General features: G+C 42.7%; 1 pseudogene; it reads right to left on the bottom strand.

Annotated features, from left to right (window-relative positions):
* Positions 1–23,297, bottom strand: part of LOC142860493 (NACHT, LRR and PYD domains-containing protein 1a-like) — a 59,607-nt pseudogene that overhangs the window by 25,392 nt on the left and 10,918 nt on the right.

The raw sequence follows: 23,297 nt of genomic DNA, 5'->3' as shown, positions 1-23,297 counted from the left end.
TGTCACTTGCCCAAGTAATGGGTGTATGAGACACAGCTGGACAGGAGCCAGGTTGACTGTACATTATCTGTCCCTTTTCTTTTCTATATCTTGTTATCTAGTAATGCACCTGTGTCCTTTCCCCTGCCTCCAGCCCAGAGGGCATACTGGGGTCTTACTTACCGCAGGATTCTGATGTTGCAGGCAGGACTCCTGAGCCCCTCACACAGCAGCCTCACACCACTGTCTCCCAGGTCATTCAGCTGCAGGTCTAGCTCAGTCAGGTTGGAGCTGGCACTGAGCACTGAGGCCAGGTCCTCACCGTGGCTGGATGTGAGGCCACAGTTGACAAGCCTGCATGGGAGATGCTCACCATCAGCTTCTCCAGGGCTCACTGCTCTTGGGAACTGAGCTCAGGTCTCCCTTTGTGAGCCCTGGCACGCGGTGTTAGCAGTGCTTAGCTCTCTGGAGTGCCCTGTCTAGTCCAGGTGTGTAACTCCATGTTTCCCACAGCTGAGCAGCAGGAGCAGTGTAATACAGGTTGGGGACCACTGCTCTGCTGTGAATGGCCAAGGCAGAGCTCCACAAGGCTCAGGACAGCTCACCGGTATATTTCATTTTTTAATTCTTTTTATTGATATATATATATATATATTCCTCTGCTCCTGTTCCTTCCTCTCCTCTCCACTTCTACCCTCTCTCATGATCCCCATACTCCCAATTTACTCAGGAGAGCTTGTCTTTTTCTACTTCCCATGTACATTAGATCTATGTATATCTCTCTTAGGGTCCTTTTTGTTATCTAGGTTATCTGGGATTGTGAATTGTAGGCTGGTTTTTCTTTGCTTTATGTCTAAGAGCCACTTATGAGTGAGTACATATTATATTTATCTTCTCAGTCTGGGTTACCTCATTCAATATGATGTTTTCTAGATTCATCTACAAAATTCAGTATCTCATTATTTTTTTCTGCTGTGTAGTATCCAATTATGTAAATGCACCACGTTTTCCTTATCCATTCTTTGGTAAAGGGGCATTTAGGTTGCTTCCAGGTTCTGGTTATGACAAACAATGCTGCTATGAATATAGTTGAACACATGTCTTTGTGGTATGATTGAGCATCCTTTGGATATATACCCAAAAGTGGCATTGCTGGGTCTTGAGGAAGTTTGTTTCCTAATTTTCTAAGAAACCACCATATTGATTGATTATCCAAAGTGGCTGTACCTGTTTGCACTCCCACAAGTGATGGAGAAGTGTTCCCTTTACCCCACATCCTCTCCAGCATAAGTTGTCATCAGTGTTTTTGATCTTGGCCATTCTTTCAGGTGTAAGATGGATTCTCAGAGTTGTTTTGATTTGCATTTCTCTGATGGCTAAGGATGTTGAACATTTCCTTAAGTGTCTTTCAGCCATTTTAGATTCCTCTGTTGAGAGTTCTCTGTTTAGGTCTGTACCCCATTTTTTAATTGGATTATGTGTTCTTTTGATGACCAATTTCTTGAGTTCTTTGCATATTTTGGAGATCAGACCTCTGTCTGATGTGAGGTTGATGAAGGTCTTTTCTTGTACTGTAAGCTGCTGTTATGTCTTGTTGACTATGTCCTTTTTTTTTTAAACAGAAGCTTTTCAGTTTCAAGAGTCCCATTTATTAATTGTTCTTCTCAGTGTCTGTGCTACTGGATTTATATTTAGGAAGAAGTCTCCTGTGCCAATGAGTTAAGTGTAATTTCCACTTTCTCTTCTATGAGGTTCAGTGTGATTGGTTTTATGTTGTGGTCTTTGATCCATTTGGATGAGTTTTGTACATGATGATAGATATGGATCTATTTTCATTCCTCTACATGTTGATATCCAGTTATGCCAGCACCATTTGTTAAATATGTTTTCTTTTTTCCCATTTGATATTTTTTGCTTCTTTTTCAAAAATCAGGTGGGTGTTTGAAGGTGTGTGGATTAATATCCGGGTCTTCAATTTGATTCCATTGGTCCTCCTTTCTGTTTTTCTGCCAGTACCAGTCTGTTTTCAGTACTGTAGCTCTGTAGTAGAGTTTGAAGTTAGGGACTGTGATGCCTCCAGAAGTTCCTTTATTGTGCAGGATTCTTTGGGCTATCCTGAGTTTTTTGCTTTTCCATATGAAGTTGAGTACCGTTCTTTCGAGGTCTGTGAAGAATTTTGCTGGGCATCATATTGAATCTGTAGATTGTTTTTGGTAAGATTGCTTTTTTATTATGTTAATTCCACCTACCCAAAAGCATGGGAGATCTTTCCATTTTCTGGTGTCTTCTTCAATTTCCTTCTTCAAAGATTTAAAGTTCTTGTCGTACAGGTCTTCTACTCATTTGATTAGAGTTACTCCAAAATATTTTATGCTATTAGTGGCTATTGGCAAGGGTGATGTTTCTCTGATTTCTTTCTCAACCCATTTATCATTTGTGTAAAGTGGGGCTATTGAGTTTTTTCAATGTAATCTTGTATCCTGCTACATTACTGAAGTGGTTGAAGTTCCTTGGTAGAATTTTTGGGGTCACTTATGTAAACTATCATATCATCAGCAAAAAGTAAGTGTTTGACTTCTTTTCTGATTTGTAACCCCTTGATCTCTTTTTGGTGTCTTATTGCTCTAGCTAGAGCCTCAAGGTCTACATTTAATAGATATGGAGAAGGTGGACACATTGTCTTTTTCCTTATTTCAGTGGGATTTCTTTGAGTTTTTCTCCATTTGGTTTAATGTTTTCTGTTGGCTTGCTGAATTTTGCCTTTATTATGCTTAGGTATGTTCCTTGTATCCCTGCTCTCTCCAAGACCTTTATCATGAAGGGACGTTGTATTTTGTTGAAGGCTTTTTCAGCATCTAATGAGATGATCGTGTGTTTTTTTTCCATTTTGTTTATATGGTGGATTACATTGACAGATTTTTGTATGTTGAACCATCCCAGCATCTCTGGGATGAAGCTGATTTGATCATGGAGAACGATTTTTCTGATGTGTTCTTGGGTTCAGTTAGCCCTTATTTTATGGAGTATTTTTGCATCAGTGTTCATGAGTGAGATTGGTCTGTAATTCTCTTTCTTAGTAATGTCTTTGTGTGGTTTGGGTATCAGGGTAATTGTAGCCTCATAAAAATAGTTTGGCAATGTTCCTTCTGCTTCTATTGTGCAGAACAATTTGAGGAGCATTGGTATTAGTTCTTTTTTGAAAATCTTGTAGAATTCTGAGCTGAGATCTGGTCCTGGGTTTTTTTGCTTGGGAAACTTCTAATGACTGTTTCTACTTCTTTAGTAGTCATAGATCTATTTAATTTGCTTTTCTGGTCTTGATTTAATTTTGGCAAGTGGTATTTATCCAGACAATTGTTCATTTCCTTTAAGTTTTCCAATTTTGTGGAGTACAGGTTTTCGAAATAAGACCTGATGATTCTTTGAACTTTCTCCATCTCTGGTGTTATATCTCTCTTTTCATTTCTGATTTTTTTTAAACTTAGATATTCTTTCTCTGCTTTTTGGTTAGTTTGGATAAAGCTTTCCCTATTTAGTTGATCTCAAAGAACCAACTCTTTGTCTCATTGATTCTTTGTATTGTTTTCTTTGTTTCTATTTTGTTGACTTCAGCTCTCAATTTGATTATTTCCTGCCTTCTACTCTTCCTGGGTGAATTTGCTTCTTTTTGTTTTAGAGTTTTCAGGTGTTTTGTTAACTCATTAGTGTGGGATTTTTCTAGCTTCTTTATGTAGGCATTTAGTGCTATGAACTTTCCCCTTAACACTGCTTTCAATGTGTCCCATAAATTTGGGTGTGTTATATGGTCATTTTCAATAAATTTTAGGAAGTCTTTAATTTCTCCCTTTCTTTTTTCCTTGACCCATTGATGATTCAGGTGAGCATTGTTTAATTTCCATGTGTTGTGGTCTTTCTGAAATTAGCATTGCTGTTGAATTCTAATTTTAAGCCATCGTGACATGATAAGATACATAGGGTTATTCTAACTTTTTTTGTATCTGTTAAGGTTTGTTTTGTTACCTAATATGTGGTCAGTTTTTGAGAAGGTTTCATGAGGTGCTGAGAAGAAGGTATATTTTTTTCTGTTTGGATTGAATATTCTATAGATGTCTGTTAAATCCATTTGAGTCATAACATCTGTTAGTTTCCTTATTTCTCTGTAAAGTTTCCGTCTGGCAGACCTGTCCAGTAGTTATAGTACTCTGGGCTTGCATCCAGACATGGCAACTCTAATAAGGAAAACAGTTAATACAGAAGGCTTGCTAACAGTTTCAGAGATTCAGTTCATTATCATCAGGGTGGGGATGGAGTGTGCAGGCAGATGTGGTGCAGGCTATATCTTTATATGCTGGCCATAGCAAGTTGACTGACACCTTCAGGGGTATCCTGAGCCAAGGAGACCTCACAGCCTTCCCCCACAGTGACACACTTCCTCCAACAATGTAGCATACACTCAAACAAAGCCACACCTTTTAATAGTGCCACTCCCTATGAGATTTTGGAGGTCATTTACATTCAATTACATAAAGTAAAATATAAATAGCCAGGCCGTGGTGATGCATGCCTTTAATTCCAGCACTTGGATGATAGAGGAAAGAGGATCTCTTGTGAGTTGGAGGTCTGCTTGGTCTACAAAGGGAATATTCCAGGACAGCTATTTACACAGAGAAATTCTGTCTCAAAAAAAATCAAAATTAATTAATTCATTAAACTTATTAAAAAACACAATCCTTTAGATTTTAGTATTTGGTTTTCTTAACATTCTACTTTCTGTTTCAGTCAAGTTGGTCATCTTTAATCTGTGTTTTGAGACTTGTAGTTTTATTTTGAATTTGTTAGCTTGTTTAGTTTACAGTGTTAGTGATGAAATTCTGCACACACCGGATTCTTAGCTACTCACAGCTCCTTGCAGTTTGTAAGTTAGGCTGGTTCAAAATTCATGGTTCACCTGCCTTTGTATGATTGGTTACTGACATTAAAGGAATGCCTTACCTCAGGGTCATGTATATTCTCTCCCCCATCTCTCTCTGCCTGCCTGTCTGTCTCTGTCTCTGTGTGTGTGTCTATAAATTTACGTCTTTGTGTGTCTCTGTCTCTTCCTGTCTCTATCTTCCCATCTATCTATCTATCTATCTATCTATCTATCTATCTATCTATCTATCTATCTCTCCTCTCCCCTTTCTCTTGGAAAGATATGTGACATGTGAACCAGCACATCTGTAGAGTTTATGACCATGCTTAACCTCCCACCACAGAATCATTCTCAACCACCTCTCCTGAGCTCTCTTCCCATCTCCTCTTTCCAGTTTTACTTTATGAGACTCTAGAATTCTGCTCCAAATGAAAGCAGGTACATTCACATCAAATGGAAGAGGCTGTCTGAATTACCAAGGTCCCTCCTTTGTCCCAGGGCCTGTGCTGAGTACTCTAGATGAAAAAGAAAAGATACTAGCCACCTGTTCACACCCTGTGGGACACCTATACTGCAGTCTAGAGAACAGTCAACTCATAGACTGCACAGAGTATTGGGGAAAAAAATCCAGGAGTCAATGCCCAAAGACTTTTCTATCTGAAGGGTTTGGGGGAGACACTTATACACTTTCCTGATGGTTTCCTTTCTATATTCTCTTATGATGTTTCTCTAAAGATGCTCCTCTCATGATATTCCATCTTTTTTTTCTTTACAGCTCAACTACCTGCAATTTGGGGTTTCTCTCCTGCGCACCAGTTCCCTAATAACCACTCTGAGGCTTAATATTAATTACAAACTGTTTGGTCTATTAGCTCAGGCTATTATTAACTAGGTCTTACCACTTAAACCATTTTTATTATTCTATATTTTACAATAAGGCTCATGGCTTGTTACCTCACATCTTGCTTCTCTGGCGACTTCTGGTGTCTTCCTGACTCCACCCTTCTCACATTTGTGGTTCCTGATCATTTTTTCATATTTTCTGTTTCCAAAATTCCTTTGGATTGTGTTTCCTTTTTTTCCATTTCAGTTTTTAAGTCTTGAATAGTTTCTTTCATCTGTTTGATTGCTTTTCTTAATTTTCTTTAAGGGATTTGTTGATTTCTTCCAATTTTTTTTGTCATTTCCTCCATTTCTTTGAGGGAATTTTTAATTTCCTCTTTAAGGGTCTCAAACATTCTCCTAAAGTTATTTTGTAGGTCATTTTCTTCTGCTTCATCTATTTTGGGGTGTTCATGTCTTGCAGTTGTAGAGCCACTAGATTTTGTTGGTGTTGTGTTGCTCTTTGTGGTGTTGAGTGTGTTCTTACCTTGTCTACCCACCTTTTCCTCTGATTGGTGTAGTTGGGGCTGTGTGTCTGATGATCAGTCTTCCAGGTGCTAGTGGACCTAAGGTTCAGATGGTTGCTCCTTGTGGTGTAGTCAGGGCCATGGTTCCAGGCACCCCTGAAGGTTGCTTAGTGCTCCCAAGGGTTCCTCTGAAATCCCAGAGATTGTTCATGTCTGCTCCCAGGGAGGTGGCTGGTCCAGCCTCTTTTTGCAGAGGTCCCTGGGTTGGGCCAGGTCCCACAAAAGTGTCTGTCTTTGGCCTGCTCCCATGGCGGTTTCTCCCTTGTACCTGTTCCTGTGGAGGCTGCTGTCTTGGGCCTGCTCAGGTGGAGGTCACTGACTCAGGCCTTCTCCAGTGAAGGTTACTGACTCAGATCTGCTCCCTCAGAGGTCCTGACTTGGATCCAGTTCCGCAGAGGTCTGTGACTTGAGCCTGCTCTCTTGGTGGTTGCTCCTGTGGAGTTTGCTGCCTCAGACCTGCTCTATTTCATTTTTTACAAAATTTTTAAAATTTTTTAATTAAGCTAGACATTTTTCCTACTCTTCTTCCTTTCTCCCCTCTCCCCTTCTACCATTCCCATGCCTCCTCCACACTTCCAGTTTACTCAGGAGATCTTGTCTTTTTTTCTCCTTCCTAAGTATGCTTCTCTTAGGGTCTGCTTTATTGTCTAGGTCCTCTGAGGTTGTGGGTTGTAGGTTGGTTATCCTTTGCTTTATGTCTAATAGCTCACGGTCTATTTCAAGAGCCATCGGAAGTGACATTCACCAGCCATAGACTAGGACATAATCTCACTTCTCATGTGTAATCTTAGTAAAGATGGAGTCCATAGAAACAGAGTAGAAGGTGGTTGCAAGGGCAGAGAGCAGGAGGAAATGGGGGCTGACATTCCTTGGGCCTGGAGTTTTCTCTCCTCCTGCTTCACTTTGTCTCTGTGTTCTGCAACTCTCCTAATCCCTTTCTCAGAAAGTTTGCTCCACTTGTGACCTCATGGGTTGGTTGGTAGTGAGGTTCCTTGCTGCATGTCAGTCTCTCATGATCTCTAAGAACAGAACCCCATTTGTTTATCATAGCTAATCTGGCATCTATCACAGGTGTGGTCAAGAAAGCTTGGCGAATATTTGATGAATACCAGGCCTCACCCTAGACTCAGGTTTTGCATTTGGTCTCCATACCACCCATCTGTGCTTCAGGGAAGAACCAAGGTCTGACTCACCACAATGTCTTTAGGCGACATCCAGGGCATCTCAGGGTCCTACAAAGTCTCCACAGTGTCAAGGAGCTCATTGGATTTCCACTTAGGTCCAGCTCCTTCAGGCTTCCTGTGATCTCAAGAGTGGAGAAGAGAATCTGCCAACTGGTATCTGTGAAAGGGATCCACCTCGACCTGAATGAGAGAGATATGGCGGGGGCGGGGAGAAGAAATGAGGGATGTAACTTGTGTATGCATGGTCTGATGTGCACAGCCCTACACAGCAGGTTAGGCTCCTGTCTGCCTGAGCTCCAGGTCTCAACATGCCACCCCTAGAATTCACCAGCTTCTACCTCCTCCTTTGTTCCAGCGTCTTGATCCTCTCCTCTGGGTGGTTCCTCATCTACATCCTTAACATAGCATGCTGTCTGCTCATTTTGTGTGTCTGTGTCTGACTAGTCTAGGTGTCCTACAGGGTGTGAACAGGTAACTGGTGTCTTTTCTTTTTACTCTAGAATGCCAAGTACAATGCCTGGCACAAAGCCTTCTTCCTTCTGATGTGAATATACCTGATTTCCTTTGGAACAGAAGTCTAGAGTTTTGTAAAGATAACCTGGGATGGCGAGATGGGAAGAGAGCTCAGCAGAGGTAACTGAGCAGGCCTGGGATGGGATGTTGAGTATGATCAAAAACACCACAGACGTGCTGGTTCACATGGTCCCTGTACCTTTACAGAACTAGAAGACTACAGAGAAGGGACAGAGAATGAGGAGAGAGGGGGGGAGGGAGGGAGGAAGAGAGAGAGAGAGAGAGAGAGAGAGAGAGAGAGAGAGAGAGATCAGCTTAGAGTGGTAGTGAATTCCTTTAATGTAAAAAGCAAGCATATGAAGTCAGAAAAGTAGTGAGTTCTAGGCCAGTCTAAGCCTGAAGGGGCTGGGAGCAGCTCAAGCCTGGCCTGTGCAGCATTCTGTCCCAAACTCTACAAATAAAACAAAATAACAACTCAAAAACCACAACTCCAGAAACACAGATGAAAAGTGACCAACATTAACTGGAACAAAAACTATAAAATATTTCATTCCAGTTTCATAAAACCAAAGAGTTGTCAAGGAAATAAAATACTAAACTTTGAAGGCTGGTAGATTTTAAAAGAATTTACTTATTTTTTACTTTATGTGTACATTTGTATTCCTGCTTGTCTGTGTGTGCTCTGTGCATGCAGAATCCCGCAGAGGATACAATCAGAGCTTTGGACCCTCTGGGACTGAGTTAAAGGTGGTTGTGAGCCATCTGATGGGGTGCTGGGAATGGATCCACATCCTCTACAAGCCCAGCAATGGTCTTAAGCACAGAACCCTTCCCTGCCGTCAAAGGATGGCAGTTTGGGTGCATGGTCAGTGTTTGCACTGACTGAAAGTGGAACTTCAGAATGCATTATTCCAAAATCAAGAGGTGCCATTATGAGCCACATACAGAAATTGCTCACCTTGCAATCTTTGATGCTTTAATTCCCTGGACTGGTCTTTCCCTTCCCTTGGCTTTGGCCAGTCTTCACACCTGAAATGTTTTCCGAGTGTGCAATGGCCTCCTGCTTGCCCCCCTGCTTTGTCTGGCTGACTTTCCCTTTCAACTTTCCCTTCTCTCTAGCAGCTAAAGCCTCTTCCTTTCTCACCGGATTGTCCCAGGATCCTAACGCCACTGTCCTTTTCAAGCAGGCTGGTGTTCTGGTTTCTTTTGTGCTATGTAGCCTGTCTCTGTACCGACTTAGAATTCTTCTAAAGGTCCACATCAGACCACTTCTACTTGCAACATCTGTAGCAAAGTCATCCAAGGCTGACTTGTTTATAACCATTGACAGTAACTACCTTAAATAGCCAAGAACAGAAAAAACTGTCCAACTGGCCAAAGTGTTCTCCTTGGGGAATATTATTTTTTAACTGTTTTTATTGAGCTATTCAGAATGGTAACTAGACTTTTAGTAACTAGAGAAGACAGTCTTAATTCATTAAGAAAATAAACATGAATATAATATATTGTGTGACTCAGTTATACTGCAGAAAAGTATATAGAAAAGGGATTAATAGTTATACTCCAATTCTTTAGCTCATGCTCTGTACAAAATCTAGGGTTTTGGGATTCCTAAATGTGGTGTTTTGAATGAGATGTGACCAAGAGTCGTGGGCATTTGAATGCCTTGTCTTCATTTGGTGGCACTATTTAAGAATGCTCCTGGGGTGTGGCTCTGTGGAAGGAAGTATGTTACAGGGCACAGGCTTTAAGACTTCAGAATCTTGAGCCATTCCCAGTGCACTCTTTCTGCTTCCTGCTTGTGGTTCAAGAATGAGCTCTCAGCTGGGGCTCCAGTCATATCCATTCCCTCTGCCACGATGGACCCTGAGCCCTCTGGGACCAGAAGCCCAAATAAACTCTTCTGTAAGCTGCCTTGACCTTGACGCTTTATCACAGCAACAGAGAATTAACCAGCAAAGGTAATCTCTCTATCGAGTTACATTCTTAGCCCGTAATATTTTAAGACAGCCTCACACTAGGTAGCTCAGGCCGTACTGGGACATATTGGTCTTCTTGCCTCAACCTTCTGAGTTTGGGAGGACAAATGTGCCAGACCAAGCTCAGCTACTCCAATTCTTAAGGCTGTCCTTCCTGACACATGGAATTATAAAAGCTACTTTTTTGTTTTGATAATTGATATATCCTTACTCTTTTACAACAAGTAGGTTTTTAATTAGGTCATTCTAATCAAATGAGTCATTGAGACAACTTCCCATATGTGTATAACATAGTTTGATCATGTCTGCTCTCTCTGACTCATTTTCTTTTCTCTCTTTACTCCCTTCCTGTTCTCTAACAGTTGCTATACTACTTTTAAGTCATTTACTTTTTATGTGGGCTTTTCACCACTTTTGCTGTGTTGCTCACGCTGGTGTCAAAGCCAGAACTCAAGAAATATCCCAGTTTTAACCACCAGAATAATGGAATTTCAAACTTTTGCTAGCAAGTCAACTCAGCTTATCTGGGAAAAGTTTCAGTGTATAGAAACAGAAGACTCAAAATGAAAATATCTCCTCCTCTGTGAATATTTTCCTTTCTGGTTCACTTGAGTGAGCATTTTCTTCCCTGATACTTGGTGTGTGCCCGATCGTTGCAAGTGTCATACCCTATGTAATTAGTATATTTGACTTCCTTATCTCCACTTTTTGAGATCCTCTTGGCAGTACTTGTAGTTTTCTTCCTGTAGCTGATTGGCTGTGCCTTTTATAAAATGAGTGCTTAATGAATATTGATGGGTGTGAGTCATCTAGAGAGCAAAGAGACACATCCTGGTACTGAGTCACCATTACAGCACTGTGGAAGGCAAAGTCTGTGTTGCTGCTGGGATTGGAAGGCAGTTAGGAAGCCTTCAGGCTGAGTGTCAGCGCCATGCTGCCTTCATGACACATACAAGGAAGACATCTGGGCAGGAAAAATAGGGACTCTTACAAGTATGCATCCTGAGGTGTTGGTGGGAAGACCTTAGGGCCAAGGTCATTGTCCTGGGGATAGTGAATGGTGCATATAGGAGCTGAATGAGCAGTTTTTTAGAGACAGAGCATGGTGTGAAAGAGGGTCAGCTAACTGTGGGCCATTTGAACCTTGTGAAGGGTGGAGATGAATTTAATCAGAGAAGAATTTTTATCAGTTTTTGAGGTACTCAGAACAGTTTTTCCCCCTGTAATTGATTGTTAGGGTCAGCCATAAAAACAGTGCTTTGGAGTGAATCATCTGGAAGGGAGAGAGACACATACTGATCCCAGTCAGCATTCTGCCCAGTGTAGGCGATCTTGGAAGGGGAGGTCTATCTTCCTGGATTGGCAGGAAGTTAGGAAGCTTTCATGCTGAGTGCCAGGACTAGACTGCCTACATTGACACAGCTGGGTAGGGAAAACATAGGAATTCTCATACATATAAATTCTGAGGAGATGGGGCAAGACATCAGCGTTAAGGTCACTGTCAAGGGGAGAGAGGATGGTTCTTGCAGGAGCTGAATGAGCAGTTTCTTAGAAAGAAAGCATGATGAAACCAATAACTGTGGGCCTTTTGAACCTTGTGAGGGTGAAGAGGATTTGAATCAGAGCAGGTGGGTAGTCCTTACCAAGACAGAGAGAAAGATAAATGCTTATAGCTCCATTGTATAGTCAGGCACACAGAGGCAAATAGAGAAAGGCGATCAGATTCAGCAGTTAGATGCCACTGGTGACCTGTACCCCGCTGTCCTGGAGCCAGCCTAGGGTGGTGCTGGTGCCTAGAACACGTGTGCTTATGGGATCCACAGAGAAGTTGGAGAGAGGGCTGTGTCTGGATACTCACAGAACCATCCTGGAGGCCAACAGTGTTGGTCTCTGCTGTCCATATCCACTCAGCTGAAGTCTCTTCACATGGCGGCAGAACTTAATACAGAAAGTGACCATCATGAGCTCCACGTCTGTCTGGACCACCAGGTGGTTCACATTTGTCTGCAACACTGGGCAAGCCATATCTGTCGGGTTACAAACCTTTATTGTTTGAAGATTGTGCATCACCTGTGTCAGGAACCCCTCATTCTGAGTCTCATAAAAACAGTGAAACAACCCCAGAGAACAGAGATGCAGGTGCTCGGGCAATGCCCTGGCTTTATATAGCATTTCCCACACGGTGTCCAGAGGCAAGCAGGTGATGAAGATCTTCTCCATTTCTTTAACCCTTTGTTTACTCAACAGGCCAAACAGGAAGCGTATGGTGGGTGCCTCAAACAGGTCTTCTCTCCCATACACTTCTATCAGTGTTTCCACAGTTCTGTATATTTTCATATCACCACGTTTCTCCTTCTTATTCCTCAAGATGCAGAACATTGCTGCAAAGAACTCCTGGAGACACAAGTGGGAAAAGCTGTAGTTCAGAGAGCTGGGCTGCTTTTGAAGGACTCCAATCTTCAGAAAAGTGCCAATGACATCACCAGATAATCCTTGTTCACAGAGATCGCTCTCACTGAACAGGGTCCTTCTTTTGAAGATCCCCTCAGCAGCCAGTGAGCAGAGCCCTCTGAGCTGGGTCAGCAGGGCATGGTCTGGGAGAATCAGGGAAATGTATTTCAGGCAGAGGGCTGTGGTGGTCTTTGAGGTGAGTGAGAGTTGTCCCCCTTGTTCCATCTGCTGCTTCAAACAAGTACAGACCAGCCAGGACACCCAGGGTACCTCACACAGTGTTGAGAGCACTGGGTCTGAGGAAACCAAGCTGAAAGCTTTAATCGCTCCTCCTTTTTCTGAAAAATATTTGTAGAAATATTCCTTCCGCCCAGACTCAGAGAAGCCCAGGACTTCCACCCAATGTGGCTGTCCCAAAGAAGGAATGATCTTATTCAGGTCTGTGGTCCGAACTGTGAGCAGCAAGGAAGCCTCGGGAAGGATGGATTTCCCCAGCAAACTGGCCAGAAGTGTGTGCACAGGCTGTGTCTCACTCCAGTGCAGACACAGCTCAGGATTCTGATCTTTCAAGACCCAAGCTGGCTCATCTATGCCATCTAGGATGAAGAGCAGCTTCTCAGGGTGAGACAGGATCTCCATGGTGGGAATTGTGGGCACAGCCTGGTCTTTTTCTATGAGCTCAGCCAGACTCAGCTGCTTGTACTGGGCCAGCTCCCTGCAGCTGAAGTAGAAGACATGCTGGAAGCGATCTCTGTAGAGCTGACCTTCCTCCCATGCTCTCCTCACCTGCCTGGCCAGCGTTGACTTCCCGATGCCAGCAGCCCCTTGTAATACAACTAATTGAGGCGTTTCCTGTGTATCTGGGTTTGGGCGAAATAAATCTTGGATCTCAATCAGATGTCCTCTCTTCTCTGCTACACACTGATACCAGCTTTTTCCGACCGTGCTCTCCCAGTCTCTTGGACAAGATTTTTGTAGGAGTAGTAGCTGTGTGAAATTTTGGAGCAAGCCCTCTGTTTTCAAGGTCTCTGTCTTATAAAGATCATTTTCTTCAAGGTTCTGATATATTTTTGGAACACTTCCTAAATAAGGGAGAAAAAAAAGGAATATAAGTGTACACAGTAGAGTTGTTTGTTTTTTCATTCCTTTCTATCTTCTTTCTTCCCAATCTACACAACTGGACATGCTCAGGCATCTGTCTAAGCTGTGCAACGGACTGGCTGTGGGTGCTGGGATATTCTGAACAGTGCAGTGCAAAGAACTTGAGCTTAGAGAATAGAAGAGTCTAGTTCAAGTTTCACTTCACCTGTAACAATGCTGTGTGACCTTCATCCATATGCCAGGTATTCACCAATGTCTTACTCTGTGTCAGACCTGTTCTCATGGCTGAGAATAAAGGGTGAGTTCACAGACACAGCTTTGTCTTCATTCAGTCCATGTGATGATACCACAGCTCCACTGAGCTCAATGTTCCCATCTGGAATTTGGGGGCTGTGGTCTCTCCTGTAGTAGGCCTTAGAATGCTGGGGTGATTACAGCCAGTGGAGTCAATGTCTGCTCCTGATAGATTGCACAGGCCTCACAGTTGCAGTCCTGACAACATCGTTCTGTAGGTTCTGAGATTCTAGGTCTGATGAGGTGATCTTGGGATGCCTTAGAGTGTGTGTGTTCAGGACATAGACTTGCCCCTGTTCCCAGTACTGGCAATCCCAAGCTTATTTTGTACTGCCTTCCAGATATCATTCATAATAACAAGCCTTGTTTGTGACTACTGTTTGGATGTCCTTTGTCCCCACTGAAACTTGTGTAGAAATTTAGTTGCTAATGTAGCAGTAAGGGGACAAAGGTTTAGTGTAGTCATGGGGACAGGCCCCTTATTAATTGATCAATACTTTTTAAACAAATGTTCTTTTGTTTAAAAATATTGTTTTCGGGGAAAGGATTCCCTTTCTTTCCTGCAGGCACCTGCTTGCCTGTATACCATTTTTTCTTAAGCTGAACAGTCATAGTCTCTACTTGGACTCCCCAACTCCAGAACTATGATTTAATATACATATTCTAAACAAACAAATAAGCAAACAAACAAACAAAAAATAAAACCTTGGGTATGGTGGTGTAGCCCTATAATTCTTCACTCAGAAGACAGAGGCAGGAGAATCAGGAACTCAGAGCCAGGCTTTCTATATAGTGAGTTTGGAAACTTCCTGAGCTACAATCACTAATCAGTCAATCAATCAATCAACCAGTCAGTCAATCAAACAAAGAACAAGAATAACAAATGTTACCCTATCGCTGGTTTCTGTCCTGGCAATAGAAACAAATGAATACATTTGCTCTTGATGTAACCTGCTTCACTGTTACACAGAACACTTTTCTGGCTTCCCGCATCTTGCCCTACTTGCCCTTCCTCCAACCAGTGCATCTGAGGAGTCTTCTTGCCACTTTTGGGCCTAAAAATAAATTTCATCTCAGCCTCTTCTTTAAGAAACTCAAGGCAAGACAGACAGGAGAATTCCCCATGGACCAGAATCCAAGTTCATCCCTCAGCATCTGCAGGTTTCCCAAAATACAAGGCAGCTGTCTGTCCTGCCTTGGCCAAAGTGCTGAAGAAAATTTGGGTAGAGCACGGAGTATAACATCAGTTCCCACAATCAGCCCTTGAGAAACTAGCTTCAGGGGTCACTTGACTCTGAAATAAGTGTCTATAGATTTTCTCTTGTTGTCTTTTGTAGGAAAACTACAATCTCCTGAGTGCAGCAGGCTGGCCACTCATGCCTGTGGCCAAGGTCCGCCTGCCATGTCTGATCCAGGTGCAAAGGGGTAGGTTCAGCTTGAATATATCTGTTTCCATGCACACATCTAAATCTTCTTCAGTTCTGTCACACTTCAAAAGACCCCGTGGCAGCAAGATTGTTCAGAAGTTAAAGAGCTATCAGGACAGTTGGATTCTAGGACCCCACATACACGCTGTGTGTGCATTGTGGCATCTGTCACTTCAGGCTCAGGAAGATGAGTCAGGTGTTCTCCATAGCAAATCTTTAGCTTGACTAGTTCCATTGACAAGCTCTGAATATGGATGATGAGAGATTCTGTCTTAATGAATAAAGAGGGAGAACAGCTAAGGAAAATTCTTGACATCAGTTTAGGGTATTCACATTCATACAAGTGCAACTCCCAAGATATGTATGCCCAACACATGCAAATATGCATACACATATGTATCCACAGCATACAAATACACATAAAAAGAAAAGTCCAATTTAAAAAAATCTACAGAAAATGAATAGTAATGGGAAATATCCTACTAAGTGAGATAACCCATGCCTAAGGAGACAAATGCCAAATTTTCTCTGTCATATGTGGATATTAGCATGGTATATTTACATTTATATTTTTACTTTGTTTTTTAAAGTTTACTTTAAGTTAATTTTTTCTAATCTTCTATGTTTATACTATATTTACATCATCTTCACCCTTCTTTAACTTCTCTATCCCCTCTAACTCCTCCTATGTCCCCTCTTTCCCACTAAGATCACCTTTTCTTCTTTATTGATTGGTAATACATGCATGCATGCATACATACATATATACATACATACACACATTCTGATGAGTCCATTTAGTGTTGCTGTTATGTGTTTAATGATGACCTCTTGGTATTTGATAACCTACAAGGTACTCATCTCTGGAGAGAACTGAGTCTCCCTCTCTCAGCTTCCATTGATTGCCTGTAGCTTTTCAACTAGAGGTGGGACCATGTGAGACTTATTTAGAGTATCTCTAGAGGTCAGGAAAGTATAATGAGCCCAAGAGAGGGGTAGGGTAAGGGGTCTTAAGTGGTGTGGGTAGAGGAGAATATTTGTGATATGAAAATGACATTCAAAGTTGAAGTGAGGATAGGGGTTGTGAGATAGGGAAGAGGACTGGATGGAGATGGATTAACCAAAACTAACAATGTATGAAAGTTCCTAAGGAGCACACCATTTTGTAAGCTAGTCAAAAATATAACTCAAATTAATATAGGCTGATGAGCAATGGGTGCACAGTACTTTCCTCAGAAGACATGAGTTATTAAAGGGAAATCCCAGTGCCCAGCATGGAGTATTCCCTAAGAGTTACTGGTCATGGAGGATGCAGAACGCCAAGCATGGAGTACCTCCTAAGAGTTACTGGTCATGCAGAGACTCCACAAACAGCAAAAATCTGTTGCTATTGCTCTTGGTATAGTCTACCAGAACTAGAGTTAAGACTCTATTGCTGAAGACACAACATACTTTTGTTACAGGATTTAGGGAAAACAAGTTGGAACAGACATTTAGCTTCTTCCATCCTGTCTAACTTTCTTCAACCCTTGTAAGGTGTGAGAAGGAAAATTAAACATTAAGGAAGGTAAATATACTTTGTCTTTTAGACTAAATCAAAGTTGTCTTTTTCTGCCATGTGTACCACTTCCTTACTTACTGTAATCCCAGCCTCAGGCCTCCATCTTTAGAAGTCCCCTACCCTGAGCCCATCAAACCATGACTCCTCTCCAGGGAGGGTCAAAGGAGCCTGCCAAACCTTGATCCCTCCTCAGCATAGGTCAAGACCACTCCCACAGGCTATTTAAACTGCTCCCTAGAAAATAATCACATGGTGTTCCCTCTTCCTCTCTGGTGGTCATGTTTGTGTCTTCCATTCCCCCCCTTGGGCCACCTGAGAGTGCAGGCATTCAATTAAACCTTGATATCTTTTAATTTGGTCTGATTCAGTCTGATTGGGATTATTTGCATCAGCAGGGAGGATCGTTTTAGGAAAATATTCCTAACACTTACTACTGTACAATGGCAGCCTAATTATTACATCATTTGTGAATGCTTTACCCTTCATACCTGTGTTAATTCCAGTATGTTTTTAAATTCGACCTTTGAAAACTTATATATTCTTAGAGCAAGGTCAGCAATCTAGATACCATTGAGGTTGTTGAGGCCATGATATATGGTATTTTTGTTGAAGCTGGTCTCTGACACCATGACAAGACTCTTCTGTGCCTTGCCACCGGGGGCTCTAGAATCACCAGGCTTGTGTTTCAAATGTTGTAGAACTTGTCACTGGGCCCGAGTATGCCCTAATCCTCATCTTGGTCCCGCAACATCTTGTCCGAGATGCCATAGGGAAGGACATTGAGCAGTCTATTGTCCTCATGTACATAGTGGCATGGAAACATCAAATCCAGAAAATTCCCAAGTTGACCTGCTAGGTCTGGCTGTTGACAAGTAAGGCTGCCTGGGTTCCTTTGACCCAACCACAACTGTCATCTATAACAGGGAGCCATGGGTAAACATCACAGTATCATCATGGCCCATCTCCTTTCTCTTGGACACTGGAGCCACATACTCAGTACTGAGGGAATTCTGGGGGCTACCTCTCCTTCTAGTTTCCCTGTTGTCAGGGCATGGGGATAGCCTTATCTACCTCATCAGATCCTACCACTTAACTGTGTTTTTAGGGGTATTTATCTCACTAATTCATTTTTAGTCATGCCAGCCTTCCTGGTACCTCGTATGGGAAGAGATTTTTTTTAGCAAAAGTAGGAGCTTCCATTTCATCTGCTCCTTCCATTCACCTTACCCCAGACTCGCCAGCAGCTCCCCTCCTTCTCCTTCTGGCCTCCCAACTTCCCAGCCCCAATATGTCTTTTCCTCTACCAGCCTCTCAGGCTGGGACACCCAAAACTCCTCTGTTGCTAAAAATCATTCCCCCATTGTTATCCAATTACAGGATTCTACTAAGTGCATTACCCAAGCTCTGTACCCCCTCTCTCTTCAGAGCCTTAGGGGACTTAAGCCTATTATCGCTGACCTTCTAAGAAAAAAACTACTTCGCCCCACCTCTTCTCCCTTTAACACCCCTACATTTGCTGTTAAGAAACCTAATGGAATCTATCACTTGGTTCAAAACCTCCAGCTCATTAACTCTGCAGTGGTCCCTCTTCATCCTGTAGTGCCTAACCCTTACACACTTCTTTCCGCTATCCCTCCAGCAACCTCCCACTTCTCAGTTCTAGATCTCAAGGATGCTTTTTTCTCTATTCCTCTCAGTTCTCAATCTCAAAATATCTTTGCCTTCACCTGGACTGACCCTGACACTCACCTCTCCACACAGCTCACCTGGACTGTCCTTACCCAGGGATTCTGGGACAGCCCACACCTGTTTGGTCAGGCTTTAGCTTCTGATCTACTCTCACCGTCTCTCGCTAAGTCTAAACTCACACAGTATATAGGTGATATTTTATTTTGCAGTCCATCCTTGGAGATCAACAAAATTGATATTTCCACTCTTTTAAATTTTCTGTCCAAAAGGGGCTATAGAATCTAACCTTCTAAGGCCCAACTGTCTACCTCTCAGGTTATTTACTTGGGATTAACTAGTACCCCAACCCAAAAAGCTATTACCCTAGACAGAAAAAAGCTAATCCAGTTCCTTGGAATTCCTTCTACAAAAGAAGAGGATTTTATCATTCCTAGGAATAGCTGGCTTCCTGTGTTTCTGGATCCCCTCTTTTTCTCTCCTCACTCACCCCTTAAACAAGGCAGCTCTCAGCTTTCTGCATGAGCCCCTTCTCCATCCCATTAGTAAACCCTTTCAGAGACTCCAGCAAGCCCTTATCCAGGCCCCAGCTCTTCATCTCCAGATTTAACTCATATTTTCTCCCTCTTTGTAACAGAAAAGGAGGGATATACCCTTGGAGTCCTAGGTCATCAGCTTGGACCTTCCTTTGCATACCTGTCAAAGAAGCTGGACCTCACCACTCAGGGCTGGGCACCCTGAAAATGTGCTTTAGCAGTCACTGAGCTTCTTATTTGTGAGTCAAAGAAACTAACCTTTGGGTCATCTACCCCTGTCTTCTCCCACCACAATGTGCCCCATATCTTAACTTACAAAGGCTTACAGATCTTACCCCTTTCCCAAGTTCTTTCTCTCCAGATGGCACTAGTGGAAGATGCCATACTCACTTTCCAATGCTGCCCACCCCTTAATATCTCAAATCCCCTACCTCAAACTAACATTAATTATTCCCTGTCTCACTCCTGCACAGAAATCTTAGAACATGTACTGCCCCACCCCTCACATATACAGGAGGGCAAACTGTCCCAGGCCACTTATACCTGGTACAGGGATGGCATCTCCTTTTTAGGTGAGGGGACCCGTAGAGCAGGCTATGCCATAGTGTCAGGTACTGGGGTAGTGGAGGCACAGGCACTCTCCTCCCATAGTGCTAATCAGCAGGTTGAATTAATAGTCCTTACCTGTGCCTTCCAGTTAGCAAAGGGACAATCTTTAAATGTTTACATAGACTCCAAATATGCCTTTCATATCCTCCTGTCCCATGCAGCTATATGGAATGAGCGTGGGCTTCTGACAACAAAAGGAGGATCCATGACTAACTCAGGTTACATTATGGACCTGTTAAAAGCCTCCTATATCCCCAAAGATATACGAATTATTGACTGTCAGTCTCATCAGACCAACAGTTCCATTATTTCCAAGGGAAATAACTGGGCTGACCAAGCAGCTAGAACAGCAGCATTCCAGAGCCCAAACCTACCTCAGTCATGTTAGGGGGTTCATACAGTACAGCCCACATTCTCACAGACACCCCCTGACACCCAGCAAATTCTGTCCTACCTACATCAGCTCTTTCATTCTAATAGCAAAGCTCTATTTCATTTTGTCAAGGCTCACCTCCAACCCACCCTGAGAACCTAGTGCCCTTAAAAGCTATTACTGCCTCTTGTAAAAATCTGTCAAAAGTCAGATCCCAAGACCATATATTGTAGCTTCCCTTTTCCCACCCACTAGGCCAAGGGCTCCCTTCCAGGAACTTACTGGCAGCTGGATTTTACTCATATGCCCACGGTCAGAAGAGTTAAATATCTCCTGGTTTTGGTGGACACCATGTCTGGGTGGATTGAAACATTTCCCACTACCAGCAAGAAGGCCCAGACAATTTCCGATGTTCTTCTCCGAGAAATCATCCCCTGGTTTGGAATCCCAACCTCTCTCTTTATTCAGGTAATGGCCCAGAATTAACTTTCCAAATTTATCAAACTTTGTCTAAGGCTCTTAACATCCCCTGCCTTTTTCATATCCCATGCTACCCTCAGTCTTCACGGTAGGTAGAACAAACTAACTGTTCCTTAAAAAAAATGTCTTGTTAAAATGTCACAGGAGCTTCACCTTGACTGGGTAAAACTTTTGTCTCAGGCCCTTCTTTGGCTTAGGGCTCCCCCAAAGCCCCCCTTTCATCTCACCCTTTGAACTCATGTATGGGCGGCCAGTTTTATCCTCTGGCCTCTCACCTAAAGCCTCTTTCTTTCCTGATCATCTGCTTACTCTGCTGTTTCCCCATCTTCACTTCCCTATTATGGGAATTTACCAACTACTCATTACTTCAACGATGTGCTAATTCATGCCCACTGCCGATTAAAATAGGGGATCAGTTACTATTCTCTACCCAAGACCAACTCTCCCTAACCCTTCCCCACTAAATGGCAGGGTCCCTTTAAAGTAATTCTTGTAACTCCCACAGCTGCCAAACTCAAGGGATTTCCTCATTGGATTTACCTGTCCCACCTTAAACTTTTTACTCTGCCAGCTCAAGATAGTCCCTCATATATGATAACTCAAACAGGGCCATGTTCCCTTAAGTTAAGTTCTAGAGGGCACCAAGATCAGCCACTCTTTCTCCAGTTCCAGAAAAATAAAAGTCTCATCACTGTACTCAACTCTCCTGTGCCAAAATCTCCATATACTCTCCCCCTTCCTCTTTCTCCTATCTGCTTTACCATCTTCTCGATATCTCTAATGTCATACTTAATTTTCCAGTTAACCACTCAGCTGTTATCACGGGGACCATCACTAAACATAGATCTGGAGGTACAAGGACTATCAAAAGCCCAAGTGGTAAGAAACAATAACGAGTTTGCAGCTCCAAATTCCAAAACCTCACAAAACAGACTTTAACATAACAGGTTTATCACTGACTGCAGCAGTGTCTCCTGGATGTTAAGGCAATACCATGATGCTTAAGGAAAACAAGTGACTTAAGATTTACTTCAGGTAAAACATTAAGTGGTCTAATAATTCCCCCTTTCAATAATTTCCCCTTCTTTTCCTCCCCCCCACCATCTTCCATTCCAACACTATACCATTGTAATCATAAGCTTTTAATATGTCTAAAATTTATTTCTTTTCAAACATTTTTTTCATAAGCTTCAGGGACCCAATTGAACCTACCTAAACAGACCAGACTCACCCAGAATAGGTATTATTTAATTCTTTCCTTATCATTCCTGGTCTTGGGAACCCCTTGGAAATTCCCTCCTTCCACCACAAAAGAACCCCTCTCTATCTTCCATCTTGGAACTCTCCTCCCTTAATTACTGGGACCTAAATTTTTTTCCAGACATAATTCTATGCCTTTCCAGTATCTTGAGAGGTCCAATCTGCCAGCCAGACAGTTCCGCAGAGCCCGGAAAACAACACAAAAGTAGTCAGCTACCCCAGGACATGGTCAAGCATCTCAAGTCCCCAACACCCACAAAATCAACATGAAGTAGTCACAAAAGACCTTACGACGCCCCATTCCCACCCATTAAAGACTTCCAAACTCCCAATTTTTTTTATAATAAACAAAAGGGTGGAATGTAATTATTCAGCCACAAACAAGGCTGCACTTCTAGGTTCTAGAGCCATGCACATGCAGACAAGCCCTTAGGCAGAAGTGCCTGAATGTTAAAGGGCCCCACATGACCCATGTGTGCACATGTGTGGTTACATCCATGTGTGACTCAGCTAAGCCCTTGTGTGCATGTGTGAGCCGCATTATCTGCATATGATGTAGCCATGTCAACCCCCCTGTGTGCATGCACTAGGCAGCTTTTAAAAAGCTGGACATGCCATTTCTCTCTCTCTCTGCACACTGATTCCCCAGGCCTGTGCACGCCCCCTCTAATAAACTCCTAAGCAGGTTTGTTGTGTGTTCCATGTTTCCTTCTCACTCGCGCCAGGTAATTTCAGGTAGAGTGATGAAAGCACTTTGATACCAGTGCAAAAATAGGCATAAGGCCAGTGGGGAAAAATAGAAGATTCTAACATGCATCCACCTAACTAGAGCCAACTGATAATTAACAAGGACCCCACAAGTGTACAGTAGATAAAAGACAGCATCTTCTCGAAGTGGCCCTGGCAGAACTGGCATATGTTTAGAAGAATGAAGCTCTGAACTGCGAAACTGCTGGAAGAAAACAGGCTACAGGATATGGGTGTAGGAAAGGACTTCCTGAATAGGATTCCATTTGCCCAACAATTAAGTCCAACAACTGATAAGTGGGATTTCATCAAACTAAAAAGGTTCTGTGCATCTAATAAACAATAAGTTGAATGAAGCCCATGGAGAAAGAGGAAATATTTGCAGTCTAATCTTCTGACAGAAGATTAATATACAGAATATATAAAGAACTAAAAACCCAAATTCTCCCCACCTCTGACACTGCCTGGGTTCTAGGACCCAGAGGTTGGGTAGCACGGAGACCTATGATAGAACTAAATACAACTGGAGAAAAAAAGTCAATGTAATGATGCCCAGTGAGATTCTGCTCTAACCATAGATTGGTTACTACCCCAAATGACATCAGAGCCTTCATCCAGTAACTGATGAAAACATGTACAGAGACCCACAGCTGACATTAGGACGAGTTCAGGGAATCCTGCTCAAGTGAAGGAGTGTGCAAGCCAGAAGGGTCAAGGACATCCGAGGAAAGCCTACAGAATCAAGTAACCTGGGCTCACAGGAGCCCATAGAGACTTAACCAACATCCAGGGAACC

Source organism: Microtus pennsylvanicus, chromosome 11 (genome assembly GCF_037038515.1).
Source record: "Microtus pennsylvanicus isolate mMicPen1 chromosome 11, mMicPen1.hap1, whole genome shotgun sequence".
Lineage (NCBI taxonomy): Eukaryota > Metazoa > Chordata > Mammalia > Rodentia > Cricetidae > Microtus > Microtus pennsylvanicus.
This window is presented reverse-complemented; position numbering and strand designations above follow the sequence as displayed.